Here is a 22,779-nt window from a genome sequence, read left to right as displayed (position 1 = left end):
CATAGGCTCAAAAAATTGTATACTTTGAAATTTGCTTCCTCCTTTACTGGGTGCAGCGGAGGCGATGAAGAAGCAGGTCGTGCGACGGAGTTGAGGAAGTCGTTGAGTGCAGCGGAGAACTCGAATAGAAGTAGAATCTTTTGAGTAGCGGATGTCGATGAAGAAAACCGCCGAGCCCCCGAGCGCTTCCAAAACCATCGAGTCGCGGTCGTATGGACTCGTGAATCACCGAGCCCCCAAGCTTTATCGAAACCATTGAGTCGAAATAGCTTTGTCTATGGCCACTCATATTTGCCGTAATAATCGCCTGAACTTTGTGTTGCTGCCATGGTTAGAGGCGAAGTCGTTGTCGAGCCTCCGAGCCTTGACGCGATGGTCACGCCACGGCGAGTTAATGAAGATGCAACTTTCAGTTTGTATTCACATGATGCTACTTGCTCCCTTTGTATTTGTTGATGAGTCATTTTGCTCTGCCTTTGCACGTAAATTAGCATGGACCAAATTGATTTTGCTTGAAGGAACAGCCAAGTAACACATTCCCCGAGGCTTGACTGGTCTTCACGCTAGAGTAGCAGACACCATGATTTTGACGTGATCTGTTTTTACAATCTCATTCGCTGTCCTAGTGAAGTATCAACCTATATACTGCTTCTTGGATATGATACTGCAATAATTTTTGATAGTTCTCCAGATCTGGTTGAAATGCACACAGTATGACCATCAGGCGCTTGTATGGCTGCGCATCGGCAATCTGTAGTCAAGGGCGAATGAAATGTTATGATCTCTTCTCTTGTGCTTTCTTCTGAATAGCGCGTCATGAAATCAGTGAACGCAGAGAGCCCCCGAGTCCCTGCTTTGCGTTACTGCGAGTTGATGAAGATACGTCTCGTTGGTTTTTCGAAGTCGATGTCGATGAAATTTCCTGTTCTTGAAGCCGTCGGCAACCGCAAAGATGACGAAGGCGGCCATGACGAAGTTGAAGTATTTTTCACCGATGTGTGCACTGCTGATTTGCTGCATTCTGATACGTATGAGCGCGTATAAGCTAGCATTTAGCTATTGCTTTGATCAAACCCGTTTCTCTTTTCCCTACTTTACGGAAGTAACAGTAAACTGATTATCATGTATAATTAACACTTCCAGCCGCTGAATTCATGCACATAGGTGTCTTTCCATGTTGAAGCAATGTGCATGCTTTGGCTATTCTCCTCGAACGCTGGCACACGCGTGTATGCTCATCGATCAACTCGAAGTCATGTAGTAGCGATTGAAAAGAACTCCTTTTAACACACCGATCCCTCTTTCCTTCACTTCCTGGAGGTTGAACCGCTGATGAACTTCATCATGACGTGTAGCAGCACTTTTTCTCATGGGCCGCCTCTTGATTGATTGGTACTGAGACATGTAATTAGTATCTTTGCCGTGGAATCCATGCACTAATGTTGCTTCAATATTATGAATAGATGACTCTACACACACAAAAACAATACCAAGTGGAGAAACTTGATGGCATAATTAAATTTTCAGGACAAGACAATTAAATGGAAGAATAGCACCTGTTTATTGATTCTTCTAGAAAATCATGACCACACATGCCTAGATCATGAAGGAATGTGTGACAGCTGCTGTATATTTTTGACTTCCGCTAGAAAAGCTCAATGAAGTTGTTGACTTCTGGAGATATATCAGGCCAGCACCATATAATCGCAGTCAATAATAATAGGGTCAAACCATTAAAGATGAAGCCTTGAAAATTAAACCATTGAAGATTACGCCATGAGAGATAAAACATTGAAAATGAATCCAAGATGAATTATTTGAGATGAATCCACATTGAAGATTCGACCATTGAAGATGAATCCATCGGAAGTGCATCGCGTTATTATTATATAACCATAAAAGATAAACCCAGTGATAGCCATAGAGGATGAATCCGCTGACCCGGAAACGCATAGGGTTGCATTTTATAAGAGGAAACCAGCAATATACATATAGATAAATCTGAAGGAAATAAATTCACTGACCCGAGGAAAATAAATCCAATAATAATCACAGAAGATGAATCCATTTAGCCGGAACTGCACCAGGTAGTATTATATAAGATGAATATAGTGATAACCGAATAAGATAGATCCATTAATAATAATAGAAGGTGAATCCATTGAAGACCATAGAAGATGAAACCACTGAAGACCATAAAAGATGAATCCACCGAAGAAAATAAACCCACTGACCCGGAAGTGTATCAGGTCAATATTATATAACTTGCCGCAAAATCCATGCAAACAATGGTAATGTTTCTTGCCCCCACATGTAGTAGTGCTTGGCATTATCGCATAAGTGCACAAAGTAAGGGATTAGCATCCAAGACAAATTATTGAGAAAAAAATATGTGTTTATGATTTGATAATCAGGTACTTGAATACTATACCGATTAGATCATTGCATATATAAATTAAATAGTACGTAAAAAAGAACGGGTTACCGATGAGCCTATGGAGTCGACGAAGTTGCGGCGCTGCGGATGATTTTTCTGAAGTCGATGATGACAGAGTTGTTCATGGTTGAAGTCGTCGAAGACCGTGCGAAGAAAAAGATGAACACGCCAAAATTGAGGTATTTTTCTGAATTATCCGTACAGCCCCGATTGCTCGCCTTGTGTAGTTTGTGTACTCCACGCTAACAGGTTGGTTGATCTTCATCTCCATAATCTGAATACTTGATTAATTTTGCTGATTGATCTTTACGCGAAGCTCGTATACGTATATGGCTACTTGGATGCCGAGTTCCTTTTCCTTCGACTAACGCGTCCGTAGACACCGCGTGCAATTTCCTCTCCATGATTGATTCTTATAAGCTTGCATCGACTTCTCTTTTCTTTTCTTTTCGTAGTTGCTGTCGCTGGAAATATGACCACGTGACCAGCTGAGTCCAGATCTTTGCTTGCGTGCTTGCAATTGGCGAAATCAATTACTGCGGGATGCATGCTTTTTTCCTTCGAACTTGGACCAACGTGAACTGAGGCTCAATTTTTGAGTGCGCTCGGTTGTGACGTGGTTTGCTTTGCCAATGGATACACCAGGGACGTGGAGCCGTGCTCACGAAGGACTCGATTGTTTTTCCCTATTCTGATTATCTTCTCAGAAAACTGACCCGATGCGCCGACCAGGACAGGAATTTCTTCCTGAAGCTACATCCCGATTGATCACAAAGTTCTTCAACTTCACTGCCCAGAAAATCTGCGACTTCGCTGCCGCCACGTGAAGTTGCCGAGGAAGTTGATCTTGCCGAAGAAGACCAAACGACCAGATGCGATTTGACTGCCGATGCCGATGTTGATGATGGATCCCGCCCGGATAACAAAATCCAATCGCCGCGATTCCCACAGACGGCGCCAATTGACGAGGGAACACCTCGGCAATGCCTACGTATTGTAGACTAGGGTTTCGGGAGAGAGCGACGATGGAGATTCCGGGGGCGAGATTAGGCACACGACGTACCCAGCTTCGGGTCCCCTCGATGGAGGATCCCTACGTGCTGCTAGCAATCCAGTATATGATCATAGATGTGTTTACAGGGTGCCGCCGTAGGCCGAGCTATGTTGTCTATCTATTGTCTATCTTCTGTCTATCTCTTGGCCTCTCTATTTCGGGTGCCCTGGCTAGCTTTATATATGCAACCAGCCTAGGGTTTTACAAGAGTCCTAGTCGACTACTTCTTCGGGTTGCCTTGTTGGGCCTTCTCCATATTGGGTCTCCTCCATATTGGGCCGAGCCAGGTATACTAATAATGGGTACCCGAAGGGTATGCCCATGTCAACCATCCTCGGCCGTCGATCTCATCTCTAATCGCACGGCCATCCTTACCCCGTACCGCTTCGCGCGTTACAGCCCACAGACAGGTGGCCCCCACCTTGTCAGCTGGCCTGCTGCGAAGCTGGGCCGGCCCATCTCTTTCTCTCTCTCTGCGCAGCCCAACAGTTTCCCGCCAGCCCACGTTTTCAAATTCAAAGATTCCAAATAGAGAAATATGCAATCTATTGTCAACTTTAAAATTTAATAGGGACAAATCTACTTGGTCAAATTTTACAAATTTTATATATTTGGAAAGCTTGGACTTTTATCTACAAAATGCCACTGGATTGAACCCTAGATCTTTTATAGAATTAAAGTAGAAAAATAAACAAAACAGGGACTTTTCTGCCTTAGAATAATTATTAAAAATCAACCAAAAATGCTTTTGAGTTGATTCCAACTCCTATAATTCGCATTTCACTTGTACTAATTGTTTCTGCAAAAATATGCCATGCTTACCTTGAATGATCATGGCCTAGTTTAATTAAAGGACTATATGGCTATTTGTAGTCATAGATATTGTCCAAAACTATTAATAAATCATATGGGAGTGTTTCTCTCATTTAAATCTTGTCATGAACAATTCAAAATGAGGTAGAGACTCTGTTCATTTAGGTCCCATATGAACTGTTTGATGATATTAAATCTCTACCATGTTGAGATTAAATTGTATGAGGTGCTACACCTCATTTAAATCATTTTCTTAAATGATAATTATGAAGAGGTTGACTTTGGTCAACCTAGGTTATATATTATTCATGAGAGAAATTAAATCTTAATAAGATAATGAGAGGAAATTATTTCTCTAAGTAATTGAAAATAACACCTAAGTTAGTATGAGAGGATTTTTTTTTAAATAAGAAAAAAACACATCCACCAACTCAATAGTAATGTGTGATGCTAGTTTAAGTTGTGTGAATCATGTGAGTGCTTAGTTTAGTAAATAAGTTTGGTATGATGATTGTGTACCCCGTATCCATATTTTAGACGCTAGTACCATGGAGTACCAAGAGGAGGAGGAGGTCTACTTCCAAGGAGAAGAAGACCACTTTGACCAATTCCCCAACCAAGGCAACATAATTCTCTTGCAAAGTGCAAAGCTCACCATGAGCAAGGCATTACCCATTTACTTTATGTTCATGATCCTACTTCCCAGTTTTACTTTACAAGCTTTATTTACTTTTGATTTATCCAAGTACTTTTTGATTCATGATTCACTTGGTTAGTATTGGATTGGTACAAGAAGTATCAAAGTTAACCTAGAAGCAAAGCAAAGTACTTAGCACCCCTCATACCTAGATGCTAGTGCTAAATTAAAAATGACTACTCTAGATGGGAACATGTGTTTGTGAAATGATGATGGTAAAAACCTTGGGAATGATGAGTCATTTCCATTGAATGATTTTGAAGGTGAATATGACATGAATTTGACTTGGTGAAATGGCTAAAAACTGATGATTGAGTTGGATGCGATACCATTCCAATTTTTGAGTACCCCCACAATACCTGATTATGGGTAAGGCTTAGCTGGAAATTTATGTGTCTTAGTATGGGTTCCCTCTAAACAAGCGTCATAGAGGTTACGCCGAGGCTGCCTCCGTTGAAAGTGAAATGACGTGAAGTGAGGTGAATTGTACGGCCAAGCCCTGTGCAGTTCCCGGGATAACAGTTGGCTATCACCGGGAGGCCAAGCTCATGGGGAGAGGTGCCTATACTAGGGCGTGTAAGTGAAAGGTTAATGGTTGATGATCCGCGTACTGAGTTACGATTATTCGGGGTTTATCCCTGACGGATGTAATCAAATGTTGTGGCACAAGTGTGCAACCTCTGCAGAGTGTAAACCTATTCGAATAGCCGTGTCCGCGGTCATGGACAATTGGAAAGGCCATACTGTTTCCGTCATCAGAATTTATATCTTTGTGACCGGTGAATTTTGAACTGGAACGGTGACTTTCAATTTGAATCACAACAGAGTTGTGGGAATGACACTAATGTTCCCACTTGAGTTAGTTAGCAGAGGAGTTGTTTACTAAAATGTTTCTAAACTAAAATTGGCTTTATGCAAATAACTTTAGAGCTTAGAACACTCTCTATAGCAATGTTAGTACTTACATTAGTATTAGTTTGCGAGTACTTAAAGTACTCACGGCTTTGTCCCTGGCTATTCAAATGGCCAGACTATGAAGCCGAGCAGCAGTACGAGGATGACGACCAGCAGGACGTCTACCACAACTAGGAGCTTCTAACGTCAAGCGTTGGTCTGTGGACTAAAGAGTCCATTTATCTTTACGCTTCCGCTATGAACTTGTGTATGTCCGTTGATCAATAGATCAACTATTTGTGTAATATTGGATCATGTGATCTATTTGTAAGACGACTATGGTATGTACTGAATGATGACTTGTGATATTCAACTGTTATGTCTCGCAACAACAATATTACTGGGATTGCGATGTATGGCATAACAGGCATCTGGACTTAAAAATCCGGGTGTTGACATGCATGCACTCGTGCAGTGCTCGCATGCAAAGAAGTTCTGGGAGGAGGAAAAAATATGGCTCAAAATCACACTTCCCAGATTGCATCCTCAGACTTGGTCGAAGGATATTTTATGTGACCCTCAGTTCACGGAGTCTGATCGCGCCAAAATCATCACGGTAATGTGGGCGATCTGGACATCGAGAAATAGTTGGACTCATGATCGCGGGCCATGGGACCCGGGTCAAGCGTTGAAGATGGCAAAGGAAGCTCTTGCGGTGCTGGAAATACCAAAGAAGCTCGCAGCAATTCTTCCAGGCCATGGGTGGCGGCCTTCGGAAGAAAATCTGATCAAGATTAATACTGACGGTGGCTTGTCTCTTGAGGCTCGTAAGGGTGGAGCGGGTGGTGTTGCCCGCACGACAACTGCTTTCTTGGTAGCATGGAGTAAGCCCTATGAGGGTCTTACTGATCCTCTTACTGCTGAAGCGCTGGCTATGCGAGATGGAGTTATTTTTGCTCGTCTTCGAGGCTTCACAAGAGTGGTTTTGGAGGTTGATTGCCTGGAGACTGTAAATCTCTGGAACACTCGTCATGGTGCTCGTTCGGCCGTGACACCGATCCTTTCAGAAATTGGAGAGCTATCTAGTGTTTTTATTTCTTTTGTTGTTAAACATTTAGAAGAACCTATTAACAAATATGATATTTTGTAGATATCATATGAGAATATATTTTATTATTTACCTAATAATATTGATTTTTTATTTTGCATATTAATGATTTTTGGTAAACTAGATCAAACTTGACATAGTTTGACTTTCTAAAAATAATATAAGCCTTAAGATTTGTAATCGAGGTAGTATATATCAAGGTTTACAAGAACTATGGAACATAAATAAGTATAATAAGATATTTGTTTTAGAACATGGGAGCACAAAAGGTAAATACCACCTATTAAGATGGAAATTAGTGTAAAGGAAACAAAAATAGGTGATACGAGGATCACCTTTGACATTTGAACAAAATCTTATTATGGTAGTAGTGGTGGAAGTTTGAGTACGAAATTGGTATGACTAATGGAGGACTTGCACAAATTTCTTTGTAGAACACAATAGGATCAAGTTTAGTGGAGTCTTGTCAAATCTAGAACTTACATCATGTATTTACTCCTTCCTTGTTACATAGAAATGTTGTTGTACCAAGCCAGGACTCACTTTGGAGGATACACTCCCACTAAAGATAAATATCATCTTTTGAATATTTTTTTCATCAAAACTTGGTCCCGACAAATTATGTTATCTTGCGAAAGGTCTTGTGATTATATTTTTCGCTTGTGGGGTTTCTAAATTAACCTGGGCGATTTTAATTTTAACCAATTCAGCCTAAATTCTTGGGACAAATTAACAAACTCAATTGTATTACTCCCTTTGTCCCAAATTAAGTTTCGTTGACCACTTCATCATAGCTTTGGACATAATATATGGGTGTGTCAATTAATCTGGGTTTGAGGGAAAATATATTTTTTGGACAACTTTCAATGAAGGAATATATGCGTATCTTAGGAAAGGAAAAAAAAGAATTGGAATAACATATGTTTCTATTTTGTGTTAATAATTATGCTCATAAAATTTTGCATGTTTAGTGAGTGTACTCTATGATCTTAGCAATGCCTTGAAACCTTCTCCACAAATAGCCTTAAAGAAGATAGTCATGCACCAAAGGTTATTATATTCATGAGATGGAAGCAAGAAAAAGAAATACCACATTTGCAAAACAAAAAATAATATGCATATGTCAAAGAAAAACCATGGTATAGGGGTAACAAACCTTTAATACCTAAGGATGAGCTTATTATACAAGTGGTGCAAGTTGGAGCATGAAGTGGCATGTTTGAGTGCGAAATGTGGATATTTCATTCGACAATACCAACAATACCAAACTTAGTGTGGTGTTATCAAAACAAATATTTATAGCATGAAATATATGAAATTATTTTGCACTTAGACATTCTGCAGCAAATGACTGGTGCATTTAGAAAGAAAACTATCTTATCAGGATATAACTATTCTTGTGGATGTATTTTTTCAAAATTCTATTATCTCCAAGGTTATCCGCTCACAAAAGACAGCTTGGTTGGTAATTGTACGACTTTGATGATCCAACTGAATCATGTGATATTCTTGTCCAAAAGAAAATAGCCTACCCAAATGATATATGTTATATTATGCTTCAGTTTAAACAACGTGTTGTCATGGAGATTTTTTCATACTCAAGTTTAAAAAATTGTAAACAATCATATAAGTTATATTCGGTATTTTGGTCAAGCTTAGGAAAGGAAGAAAACTCAATCAATTGGAATAACTTATGTTTTTCTTTGGTGTTGAAGTTATCCTTCTCAATATTTCTCTATTTACTACTATATTATCATATAACAATAAGCATTCTCCACAAAGAAGTCTTAAAGAAGACAGTTAAGCATCACATGTGATTCTCTTGACAATTGTGCTACTTTTTCAATCAAAATGTGTCATGTGATTGAATTTTTGTGGTTTCCAAAGTAACATGGTAAAGTCCAAAAGGGAAAGAAAAACTTATCTCAATGGTATATTTTTTTGTATGTTAGGTTGCATAACTTCTGCCTAAATGTTTAGGATTACTAGTAAGGTTTTCTAGAATGATTCCTAAACAATTGAAATAAAAAAATGTATTTAGAGATATACTTTCTAATCAATTCTTGAATATATAGTGACTCTAGTCGAATTTGACTAACTTCTTTGGCTACATCTATCAAACCTTTCCACGAAAAAGAAACATGAATGAGCAAAAACAGATATTGTTTTGATAATATGTAAGCGCGCAACGTAAATACCAGATGGAAGTGATTGTAAAGGAAACATAAATAAGTGACGTAAGGGTTTCAAACCTTTGACATTTGAACAAAATCTTATCATATAAGTAGTGGTGAAAGTTTGAGTATGATATTTGTATGACTATTGATGGGGGACTTGCACACGTTTGATCCTAGAAAACAATGCGGCCAACTTTAGTGGAGTCTTGCAAAATATAGAACATACCACACTCAATCAATGCCTTCCTTCTTTCATAGAAATGTTGTTGGGACAAGACACATGTCACTTTGGAGGACACACTCCCACACAAGATAAATATTATCTCTTTGACTTTTTTTGTTCAAAACTCTATGCCGAAAAATTATATTTTCTTCCAAAAGGTATGTCTTGGGTCACCACTATGCTACAATTACACTATACAAGAATCATGTGATTTTATTTATTTTTCATCTATGTGTTTTTAAATAAATTGGGTGAGTTAAAAATTGCACTGATTGAACATCAATTAATGTGGGGAAAAATAATTAAATGCAACAATATTAATATAGTTGTTGGACATCTTCCTATGAAATATGTAGAAATATATGTTGAACTTACGGAAAAAAAAAGTTGGAATAACAAAGGTTTCCCTTTCGTGTTAAGAATTATGCTCATCAATGTTTCCATGTGTAGTGACTCTACTTTACCATCTTACCGATGTCTGTGAAACATCTCCTTAAACAACCTTTAAGTACATAGTCGAGCACCAAAGAAGATTTTGTTGATGAGTTGTAGAAAGAAAAATAAATACCACATTGCAAAATTCAAAAGAATATGCATATCAAAGAAAACCCATGGTCTAAGGATAAAAAAAACCTTGTACATCAACAAATATGCTTATTATACAAGTGATGCAAGTTGGAGTATGGAGTGGAATGTTCGGGTATGAATTGTGCATATTTACAATAAACACCATACCAAATTTAGCGGAGAGTTATCAAAACAAGTATTATAGCATGAAAGATATGCAATCCTTTTGCAACGTGACATTCTCGACCAAATCATTGGTGAATTAAAAAAAAGGTTTATCAGGATATAAATTTTCTTGTGGATGCTTTTTTTAAAAAAATCTATCATGACCAAAGTTAACCTCTCGCAAAATAGACTGATTTGCTGATAATTGCGCTACTTTGATGATCCATCTGAATTATGTGATTTTCTTCTCCAAAAGAAGATGTGGACAAAATAGCTGACCCAGTGCTATTTGTTTTATTATTTATCGGGTTAAACAATATGCTGCCATGGAGATTTTGTAGACCCAAGGGTAAAAACATGTAAAAAATTGGATTATGGGTCCTATATTTTCTATGTAATTACACTAACCAATACTTCCATGTCTAGTGACTCTAGTTTACTATCAGCTTGAAAGTAATTAATCTCAACTTGCACGCGCGTGTGTTTAGGAGGGCGCATAACTCACTTCACATATATTAAGCTATTTTCCGTTGTTTGTTTGGACAACTTCATTATATTCAGGAGTATGATCAAGCTTAGGAAATGAAAAAAACCTAAACAATTGGAATAACACATGTTTGTCTGTGGTGTTAAACTTATCCTTCTCGATGCTTCTCTATGTACCGACTCTAGTCCACCATATTACTATGAATATAATCCACAAAAAGTCTTAACATGAGATAGTTAAGCCTCACATGAGATCTTCTGACCATTGTGCTATTTTTGGATCATAATGAGTCATGTGCTTGACTTTTTGCTATTTCCAAAGAAACATGGTAAACTACAAAACTGAAAGAAAATCTTATCTCAACGGTTTTCTTTTGTATGTGTTAGGTTGGATAAATTCTGCATGAGTGTTTAGGATTACTAGAAAGGTTTTCTAGGCACATGTCTAATCATTTGAAATAAAAACAAATTCTTTTTAGAGATATACTTCCCAGTCAGTGCTTGCATGTCTATTGATTCTACGTACTTGACTTTAACTACCTTCTTAGGATATATCTATCAAGTTTATCCACACATATGGAACATAGATGAGTAAAATAGGATATTGTTTTGAACATTTGGAAGCACATAATAAATACCACCTACTGAAGGGGATTGTGCATGTATTTCGAAATATTTATATGAAAGGCTCGAGAAGAGCCCAACTTCAAATTAGTAAAGCCACCGCCGGCAGAGCCGTACATAGTCATTACATCACAACAAGGACCGAAAGATTAGGTTCGCATACAAGTTCTAGGTCATCAAGACAAGATAGACATATAAACAAACGAGGATAGTGAAAGAAAGCTAGCTCTCGCTATCTCTAGAGAAGTAGAGAGGGGGAGATAGAGAGGAGGAGAGGGGGAGGGGAGAGAGAGGGAGAGGTAGAGAGAGAGGGTGGGAGGAGGTGATCAAATGGGAGAGAGATGATAGGTTTACATAATTGGCTAGACAATCATAATGGTTTTTATGGACAGTATTTTACTTCATGTACAAGCCTTAAGACACCATACTTAATGGAAACTTGCATACTACTTACCGAGGTGACATATTCTCTCCAACCCGGATACCAGTTGTTGACAGTGGCAGACATGAAACAATTAGAGGGTGGGCACACCTCCAAAAAAAAATGCGCTCCTCAATTGTCATAACAATTTGCCAAATGAGTAATATATTTAGCCAGTATTACTCAAATTAATTAGGGGTAGATTTTTTTTTCTCAGATTGCGGGATGGGCCACGGCCCACCAGGCCCACCATGTGCATACGCCCCTGCCAGTTGACCTGACTTTAGATTCCTCTATACATGTAATTTTTGTCTCAAAAACCTTTGAAACTTTACAATATCATTTGCGGACTTTGCTAAAATATGCGCTCTGTGCATGTGCTCCAGGCTCTTTTTTTTTTTTTTTTTTGCATTTACGAACCCGTTCGCCAATTTTCATCAGCATGAAGATGATTACGATTGCCTCAATGTGACTATATCTACCAGGACTGTAATTGCACAAATATAAAGGAAAGTGCAGCATGTGACCCAACATTTACAAGTTCAACTGAAGCATCAGAGAGTGACGTCTAGAACGAGATTAATAATCCTTCGAGATGTAGCATCGGAAAGATAAATCGAGGAGATAAGTGGTATAACCAACGTATCGGAGTCAGAAAATGAACCCTCCCTTTAGCTACCTATATATCTATTCACCAGACACAGCGTATCAATTAATACAAGCACTAGTTTTTAGTTGTTCCCAACTTCAACTGAAGGGGCGCCTGGTACTAATAATGCAGCATCTTGCCATTTTCAATCTTTCTCCCTGGTGCATAATAGAAAAATGCCAAGATATGTTCCGTCTCTAGACTGTAGAGACTATATAAAACTGTTATAGTACTAATCAAAGCGAGTCAAGGAAACTTAGTACAGTTTTATTGGAGGAGCAAGTGAGGAAGGTCGACCCAACCAAGAATGCACGTCAGCTAATTATGTGTAGCTAGCTCGGATCCACGCTGAAAGCTTATCCAGTGCGTCACTTAACAAGGTGCCAGCAGATGCATATAACAATTTCTACGCATAGATTAGGGCAATAATTCCCTCAGAATAATCAGTATATGTGCTCTGAGATGCAGAGCGCTAACCTACATCACATGGATTAATTACTTGCCTGATTGTTTCCATTTATGCTTAATTAATCGCCTCTCGAAGTCAAATGGTGCATGCAAAGTCCAACCTTGATTGCTTATCGATAAGGGACGAAGGTATATACTCTTTGATAATAGGTGTGGCCACAGAGCGAGCGAGACTGGTGCTCTATCTAACCCGGGCAATAGTGGCATGAGACGTTGCTGGCTGCCATGCGGTGTTGGTGGTCAAGCACAGTGCTTGCTGCTCATGATGAAATGATGGTGGTCAGTAATGGCAGATCGGTCTCGTCCATGTATACGCGGCAACCAAGCACGCCCGGCCTACCCTGTCCTGACCTTTCTTTGCGCTTTCCAATGTGACGGACGGGCGTTCGTGCCGCGGTACCATCCATCGGCCACGAAGAAGTAGCAATTACTGGCAACAGTGGGAAGCGATGGCCGCGACGCCACGGCTTCAGTCAGCGCCTAACTAGTGTGTGCCTGAGGTGGAGGAGATGACGACTAGGGGCTTCCATAAAAAAACTCAAGGATCAGCCACTAAATAATACGCTGTTTATCACCACCTCCTAGCGACAACGAGGGGCCACATTCCTCACTATTTTTCTCTACAACGGAAGCAAACATTTTCTTCTGTTGACTGGCATACGCGTCAACCCCAGTCCCTTTTGCAAATCCAAGCTAGTTTCTTAGCAAACTATATATCTAGCTTGACGCGTAACATCCGAACCGTATTTTTGACCTAGGGCTCTGGCGATAGCCGGGGCAACTAGGGTTTTGCAGCCTCCGCCGCCGATCTCCGGTGCGGAGTTCTCCTCCATCCTCCATCCCCAGACCGGCTCCCTAGTCCCCTCAGATTAGGTGAGTGCGCTCAGTCCCCGTTCATCCGTGAAAGCTTGTAAGTCCGCTTGGTGTTCTTTGGGTAAGCGATCGTGATGGCTAGTCCGGCTAGCAGCACAAACCAGTCGAGTGACTCAGGGAAAAAGTATGTGGCAATAGATGTGATGCTCCAACGCCTAGGAATCGAGGAAGATGAAATTGACGACCTAGTTTTTGAAGAAGAAGAAACTGCACCCAAGGAAGGTATAAAATGGATGGCCCTTGTTAGGGTTCACACCTCTAATCTGTTTAGTCCTTAGACGTTTGAGCAACATATGAAGAATGCATGGAGCCCTGCGAAAGATGTCCAGTTCAACAACATCGAGGGTAATCTTTTCTCTGTCCAATGTTTCTGTTTAGGCGATTGGCTTAAGGTGGAGCAGGGTGGCCTCTGGTTGTTTAGACAAAATATTGTTTGCATTGAGAAATATGATGTGTTTGCTCCTCCAGAATATGTGGATCTCAATATTTTTGCTACTTGGATACAAATCCATAAGATTCCTATTGGGTATAAGAAGAATGATGCGTTGATCAGAAACTTGACAGAGAAGAAAGTGGGAAAGGTTCTAAAGGTCGAAACTAATGTTAATGGGATGGGGAACTTCGTCCGAGTTCGAGTGATCCTTGATGTTAGGAAGGCTCTAGCTCCATTTGTTTCTATCTCTAGGGACGCTCAACGTGAATTCTACCTCTTGAAATATGAAAAAATGCCCAGATTTTGTGGTGCATGTGGATTTATGGGTCACTCTCATTTGGAATGTGGAACTGGAGAACATGAGGAAGAAAAACTCAAGTGGGGGATTTCCTGAAGGCAGATTGGGAAACATGGGTTGGTCGTGGTATTGGTTCTTTTCGTGGTGGTGGTCGTAGAGAGGACGTGGAAGGGATACAACGAATCGTGGACATGCTGAAGACATCTTGGGTCGTGGACACTCAACGATGGCCAGTTGGCGCAACAATGCTATTCCACTTGTGGATGGAAGGGTTGAGGTTGGTGACAGTGAACAGCTACAAGTCCTGGAAAGCCTGCTGCTATGGATGTACAGAATCAGAGTCAAACTGATATTTTGGCCAAAAAGCAATTGGATATGAATAGTGAGGTGACTATGGAGGGTGCGAACTCCACTTCAAACTGATATTTTGCAAAAAGCGCTCAAAAAAGGACGGAGCTAACTCCACTTCACAAGGATCAGCGGCCTCCCTTGAGGGGTCCGTCCAGTCGCAATGAGGATATTATCTGCGAACTGTCAAGGTTCGGGTAATCGCCTGACAGTTCTATCGCTTTTGGATGTCAAAAAGCGAAGTAACCCTGATGTATTGTTCTTGTCGGAGACTCACCTCGACACTTATCTGGCTGACTATTTGAGAAGGAAATTAAACATGGACTTTAAAATAGTTAATCCCACCACAACTCGGAGTGGAGGGGTCATTATGTTCTGGAAAAGAGAGATTACAATTCAATAGATTTATTCGGACCCAAAGTATATTTATGTTCGTATCATTGAAAGCTCATATAAAATTTGGAGACTCGCTGGCATGTACGGTGAACTGAAGTGGGAGGACAAAATCAACACATGGGACAAGATAAGAGAGTTGAATGCTCAACATGATCTTCCTTGGGTTATCATAGGTGACCTAAATGAGATTATGTACTCTCATGAAAAAGAGGGAGGAAGTCCGAGACCACCATCCTATATGAAGGCTTTCCGCGATGTATTGTCTGACTGCGCACTCGAGGATCTCGAATTTTCAGGGACCCGTTTACCTGGAAGAGGGGAAGAGTTAGGAAAAGGTTGGATCGTGCTCTGGCTAATAGGGTGTGGCAAGATATGCATCCAGGAGTGATGGCTTAGCACCTGGAGTATATGAGATCGGACCATAGACCGATCCTTTTGGATATAGAGTACCAACCGATTCCTCCTAATCAGCACATGTCACGTAAGTTTGAAGCAAAATGGCTCAAGGAAGCAAAATTTTCGGAAGTGGTACAACAAGCATGGAATAATGCCTCTACTATGGAGGAGCGTGGAGTGCGAGCCAAACTCGAGCACATGCACTCGGCTCTGCATGCCTGGGGCCCATCTTTTCTGAAGAAGTCGAAGCGTCGGATTCGGCAAGCCCAACGAAAGTTGGAACGTGTGATGAGCGGCCCAGTAACATATGAAAGTGAGCTTATTGCAAAGGAGACAACGACACTTATTGAGCTTATTTTGGAACAAGAAGAAGTCCATTGGCAACAGCGCTCGAGAGCCAATTGGTTGCATAATGGTGATAGAAACACTGCGTTTTTCCACCAGTTCACGACGGCTCGAAGGAAACGAAACTTGATCAAAAAGTTGAAGCATGAAGATAATTGGGCTGAGGGTACATATGCTCTTAAACCTTTAATTGTGCAATACTTTGCTAACCCTTTTTCCTCTGAGGTTCAGGATACAGACCCAGCTTTTCTTGATAAAATCCAGCCCAGAGTCTCCCTAGCAATGAATGAACAATTATTGGCGCCATTTTCACCTGAGGATGTCAAAAAAGCGGCCTTCAGTATTGGAGATTTGAAGGCCCCTGGCTCTGATGGTCTCCATGCAATTTTCTACAAAAATTCTGGTCTATTTGTGAAGAGGATATTACACAAGAAGTCCTTCACGTCATGAACTCTGGAGAGATACCTAAAGGATAGAATGATACCACAATTATGCTTATCCCTAAGGTCGACAGTCCGGAGTCGATCACTTAATATCGCCCTATTAGTCTCTGCAATTGATCTATAGAATTATTTCAAAAATGTTAGCCCTTCGCTTGAAGGATATATTGCCTGAGATCATTTCCCCTATGCAAAGTGCCTTTGAGCCAGGGCGGCTTATTACTGATAATGTGTTGGTGGCTTATGAATGTATTCACTCCATCAAGAACAAGAGAACTGGCAAAACAGGGACGTGTGCGGTTAAGTTGGATATGCACAAGGCTCATGATCGGGTGGAGTGGATTTTCTTATAAAATATGATGCGGAGAATGGGTTTTGCTGACAGATGGATTGGCTTAATGTTGGCTTGTGTTAGTTCAGTTCGATACCAAGTGAGGTTCAACTCTGAAGAGACAGATATATTAGCTCCTATGAGAGACCTTCGTCAAGGGGATCCACTATCTCCTTACTTGTTCCTTTTGCGTGCGGAAGGTTTATCCAGTTTATTGTTGCACAAACAAGAAGTTGTTGGCATCGATGGGGTTAGGGTGTGTAGAAATACACCATCAGTTTCACATCTACTTTTTATTGATGATTCCCTTATCCTCGTGAAGGCAGAAATGAACAATGCAACTTCCTTGCAACAAGTATTGGATTCTTGTTGTGCTAATTCGGGACAGTTGGTAAGCTTAGCGAAGTCCAGTGTCTTTTTTCTCCTAATACTGATGTTCTTATAAGGGCTGAGATATGTGAAGCTCTACACATTGATACTGAGGCGTTATCTGATAAATATCTGGGGCTACCTGCCCTAGTTGGAGTGGACATTAGTGACTGTTTTGAGCACTTTATTGAAAGGGTTATCCAGCATATAAATGGGTGGAAAGAGAAGATGTTGTTCATTGGGGAAAAGAGATTCTCCTGAAGGCGGTGGCTCAGGATATTCTAGTTTATGCAATGTCGGTGTTCCAAATTCCGAAAGGGATATGTAAAAGAATGACTGATGTTATCTCACAGTTTTGGTGGGGAGATGATGAAAATAGTAACAAGATGCATTGGATGGCGTGGTAGAAACTGTGCTATTCAAAAAATGAGGGCGGCATGGGCTTTAGAAATTTCCACTTCTTCAACTTGGCGATGCTCGCAAAGCAAGTGTGCCATCTTGCCACCGATCAGACCTCTTACTGTGCCACTATTCTTCGTGCCAAATATTACCCTCATGCAAGGCCAGACCCAAGAGGGGTTCCTCATTTACCTGCCAGAGTATCATTGCTAGAATTGCTACTTTGGAAAAGGGATATATTTGGCGAGTGGGCAATGGAGAAAACATCAATATTTATACAGCCCCTTGGATACCTTCGAGTCTTGACAGGGGCATTATCACACCTAGAGGAGAGGTAATGTTTACAAAAGTCTTACAACTTATAGACCCTATTTCTGGTGGATGGAATGAGGAACTTCTAAGGGATATATTTCTTGATGTGGATGTGGGTTGCATACTACAGATCCCCCTAAACAACCAAGGTTTTGACGACTTCATAGCCTGGTGCTTCACTAATCACGAAAGATACACTATCAAGTCGGGGTACCATATTAAATGGAGGCATTCCTTTGGTGGCCGAGTAAATCAACTTGCATTGACAGGGTTCTCAATTCTTAACCCGGTTTGGAAAGCTGTATGGAAACTGAAAGTACAAAGCAAAATAAAAAATTCATCTAGAGGACGCTGCATGGTATACTGCCGCTCAAGTCAATTCTTGTGAGCCATCATGTTGAAACTAGTGGATAGTGTCCAATTTGTACTAATGCCGTTTAAGATGTTAGCCACCTCTTATTCCAGTGCAACACGACGAAACAACTGTGGACAACGCTTGGTCTTAATACGATGATCGAGGAGGCATGTTTAACTAATCGATCGGGCTCATTGGTGTTGGAACAATTTCTCCTCAAAGGAAACTATTGCCGTGGCTTGCTGGTATCTATGGTGGATACACCGGCGACAAACTCATGATGAAACTATACCCCCGATACTCCAATGTAATATGTGAGTGCTCTCGATTAGAGCTAATGTGGCAAATATTTCATCTAAATCTGTTAAAGGCAGTCCACATTGGGTTAGACCTAACTCCGTAGAAACAAAGATAAACGTCGATATGGTTCTTTTCACCCTGACTCTCATGCAGGGTCGGTGGGGGCGGGGATACGAGATTCGGAAGGACGGTTCATCGCAACATCTACTGTTTATATACCCAATATGGCATCAGCTTCGGCAGCGGAGGCTATGGCGATGAGAGAAGGATTAGCCATCGCCAACCACATTGGATGCAATAATGTGCTAATGGAATCAGACTCAATTGAGACCGTGGATGCGTGTTCCAGCAATGAAGCGTGGGCGGGGGGGGGGGGGGGGTCCTCGGCTTCATGCAATGTCCAAGGAAAGCTAATGAAGTTGCTCAAGAATTGGGTCGATGAGGCCCCTAGTTTTATCTTGAGCAATCTCCTGAACGATGTAACCATTTTGTGAACTGGACGCAGCAAGTTTCTGACACACTATTCTCCTTACCAGGGTACCTAAGGGGACATGAAGGTTTTTAATGAGGCGGCTTGCTTTCTTAATATATTATTATTTCAAAAAAATTCTAGCTTGACAAATGTAGGTCAATAGCCAAATCAGTAGCTGGTTTAGGCCCATTAGTGAAATAGACACGTAGAGGTATATATATCGTCAGGAAAAAAGAGGAAGCGGTATGTGACGAGGGATCACCTCGCCAATGCCTACGTATTGTAGACTTGGGTTTTGGGAGAGAGCAACGATGGAGATTCCGGGAGCGAGATTAGGCACACGACGTACCCAACTTCGGGTCCCCTCGGTGGAGGATCCCTGCATGCTGCTAGTAATCCAGTATATGATCATATGTATGTTTTCAAGGGGTCGCCCGTAGGCGTACCTATGTTGTCTATGTGTTCTCCTCCTATCGGGTGCCCTGGCTGGCTTTATATATGCAACCAGCCTAGGATTTTACAAGAGTCCTAGTCGACTACTTCTTCGGGTTGCCTTCTATGGCCTTCTCCATATTATGCCTTCTCCATATTGGACCGAGCCAGGTATACTAATAATGAGTACCCGAAGGGTATGCCCATAACAGTAGCCCCCGAGTGTCTAGGAAAGCCGAAGACTTGCGTAGCGACTCCAATCATAATCATCACTACAAGAAAAGTTCTGATAGACAACGTCTCAAAATCGTCCGCTAAGGGGTATTTTTCGTCGCCCATGGGCCTAACCCGACGATATGGGTTCTGTTGTGGAAACTGCGTCAGGCAAAGTCCAACGACGTTTTTTTCGGTCCGTCGCGCTTGGGCGCCCTTCCGCCACGGAAAATCGGACCGTTGCGCAAGTGTTTCCGGGAGCCCGTTGACTGCTGACGTCATGCAAACTGACACGTGCGTACGCCGCACCGGCGCTAACGGCGTTAACCTACGAAACCCCGTGGTAGATGGTAGGCCCACACGAGGCCTGCCACGTCTTAAGCGGGCCGGGCCAGCTGACATAGTTTGACCGGTCAACTATATAGCTGGGCTGGCCCATTAGTTACGTGGGCCGGGCCTAACCTCTAAGGTTGACTGGTCAAAACTTAAATGGGCCGGCCCATTTAACATGTGGGGTCCACCTTACAGCTACTGGGCCGGCCCAAGAAGCAAGTGGGCCGGCCCAAAAACACAGGTGGGTCCCACTTTCCTGTTAAAGGGCCGGCCCATTTAGTGTGTGGGGTCCACCGTGTAGCAAGTGGGCCGGCCCAAAAACACAGGTGGGTCCCACTTTCCAGTTAAAGGGTCGGCCCATTTAGTATGTGGGGTCCACCATATAGCAAGTGGGCCGGCCCAACAAGATAGTGGGCCGGGCCAAAAACACAGGTGGGTCCCACTTTCCTGTTAAAGGGCCGGCCCATTTGGTGTGTGGGGTCCACCTTATAGCAAGTGGGCCGGCCCAACAAGATAGTGGGTCGGGCCAAAAGCACAGGTGGGTCCCACCTTCCTGTTAAAAGGCCGGCCCATTTAGTATGTGGGGTCCACCATATAGCGAGTGTTCCGGCCCAACAAGATAGTGGGCCGGGCCAAAAACCCATGTGGGTCCCACCTTCCTGTTAAAGGGCCGGCCCATTTAATATGTGGGGTCCACCATATAGCAAGTGGGCCGGCCCAACAAGATAGTGGGCCGGGCCAAAAGCACATGTGGGTCCCACCTTCCTGTTAAAGGGCCGACCCATTTACCATGTGGGACCACCATATACCAAATGGGCTGGCCCAACAAGATAGTGGGCCGGCCCAATAAGCATGTGGATCCCACTATCGTGTAACCGGGCCGGCCTACTAAAGAAGTGGGCCGGCCCAAAATGAAAGTGGGTCCCACACTACTGTAAGTGGGCCGGCCCAATCTGTTGTAGTGCCCTACTTGTTTGACTAGTCAACATGCATTAAATTTCATGAGCCTAAAATCTGATATCAATGATACACACAATTACATACACAAATAAAAAAAGTAGGAAAATTACAAGGCAATTCATGTGCCCAAATAAAAAAATTACATAGAATCATTGAGGACTTCTATTAGCATCATCAATAACACGTTGACATTTGGCAATCGCTTTGATTGAATCTTGTGTACTCTTTGTCAACATATCAGCTACAGATCTTAAAGCAGCAATACCATGTCTTTTATAAAGTACAGCCTTGAGATATTTACTGTTTGATGAAAGCAAAGGTCTAGGTTGACGGCTATGAGAAGATGCATCAGAAGAAATATCAGAAGTTTTTGTGGGCCTCACTTCTAATGAAGATTGCTTCATCAAAACTGCATTCTGATAATAATGCAAAAAGAGTTAAACGATGAACTATGCAAACATTTATTATGCAATGTAGATATAAGATAATAACTAGTTGCATAAATAAGACAATGTATGGAACTTGTACTAAGCACAAACTTACATCATAATGTTGCACAGGTGGTCGCTACAGATCCTTTTTTGGCGACTATCTTCTAATGATGACTCGCTTCATTAAAATCGCATTCGGTAACATTGCAAACATAGTTACAACAATTAACTATTCAAACATGTATTACGCAATGTAGAGATCGATAACGACATGTAGCAGAAATAAGCACAAGATAAGATAAGATGCATGTACTAAGCACATACCGCTCGTCAGGTCCTTCTCTTGCGTGCACTAGTCGTGGTCAACATGCCTCGTCATTTTAGGTTCAGCCATCAAGTGAAATGCTAATCCTCCTGCTCCATTGTCCTTAATCTGTGTTTAGATATCACATTTAAGACCAAGTCACCGTTTCAAATAACAAAAAACTTGAGCTGCCAAATGAATAAGCCAATATTTACCAGATATCGATTAAAACCAACTAGATGTTGCTTTGCATGAGATACGAATTTCGCATATCTCAGTATTTAGAGTAGGGTAATGCCAAGGTTTTCCACATAAAGTAAAGCGGCATTAAGAATGACCAAATGTCGTGTTCAAATCACCTTCGCAGCTTCTCCAAGACAAGCATATCAAATAGGCGTAAACATAGTAAAGCATGAATGGCATTGCTATGGCGGGGTTCCAAGTGTTAATCTCTTGCATAAGGAACAATGCATATAGGTTATAGATAATAACGGAAGTAAACTGCCAAAATTACCAACCAAGAACTCAGATTCCAACCTTCCCTAGCGTCCCCGCTGTTAATGTTGGATGTTCTAATAAGTGGTTCGCATGATCAATCCCTAGGAAAAATAACATTGACAAGTCAGTCTATGATAATACAAAGACCAGACATGCACGCAGCAATAACTATATAAGCTAAAGACGAGGTATAATAGAAAGCAGATTGGAAATGCACATAGCATGATTATAAAAGCAGTGTGAGAATAGCAGACACGAGAAAACAAAGCTAGCGACTAGCGGTGAGCTAATGACGTGGTATAAGAACAAGCAGATTGGAAATGCCCATAGCATGACTATAAAAGCAAGGCGACAATAGCATGCAAGATACAAAAACAAGCTTGGCAGCAAATGAATGGGTATAAGGCTATAAATATGTGGATGCACACAGTGTCGCAGAATGAACAGGATGGTAGCGACCGGATAATGCTTTTGTACTGTACAATATTTAAACAAACTTCATGCGAAGCAACACATCAAGAAAGTTAACGGCATATGAGATCTGCAAATAACTACACAAAACATGGCTAAAGAAACACCGCGATCTAACGGGCCAGCGTACTAACCAAGCTGCGGCGGGGTGGACGGGGGCGGCAACTTGCATTCAACAAGGCGAACGCGGGAGACGATGAATCGACCCCTGTTTCGCAGAAGCGGGCGTTAGTGAAGCAGATCTGGTTGGCTGGCAAGGGATTCGGTGAAGTTGATACAGCCGCTGC

The sequence above is a fragment of the Lolium perenne genome, chromosome 4 (assembly GCF_019359855.2).
Source record: "Lolium perenne isolate Kyuss_39 chromosome 4, Kyuss_2.0, whole genome shotgun sequence".
In the NCBI taxonomy this organism is placed as follows: Eukaryota; Viridiplantae; Streptophyta; class Magnoliopsida; order Poales; family Poaceae; genus Lolium; species Lolium perenne.
Note: the sequence above shows the minus strand (reverse complement) of the source record.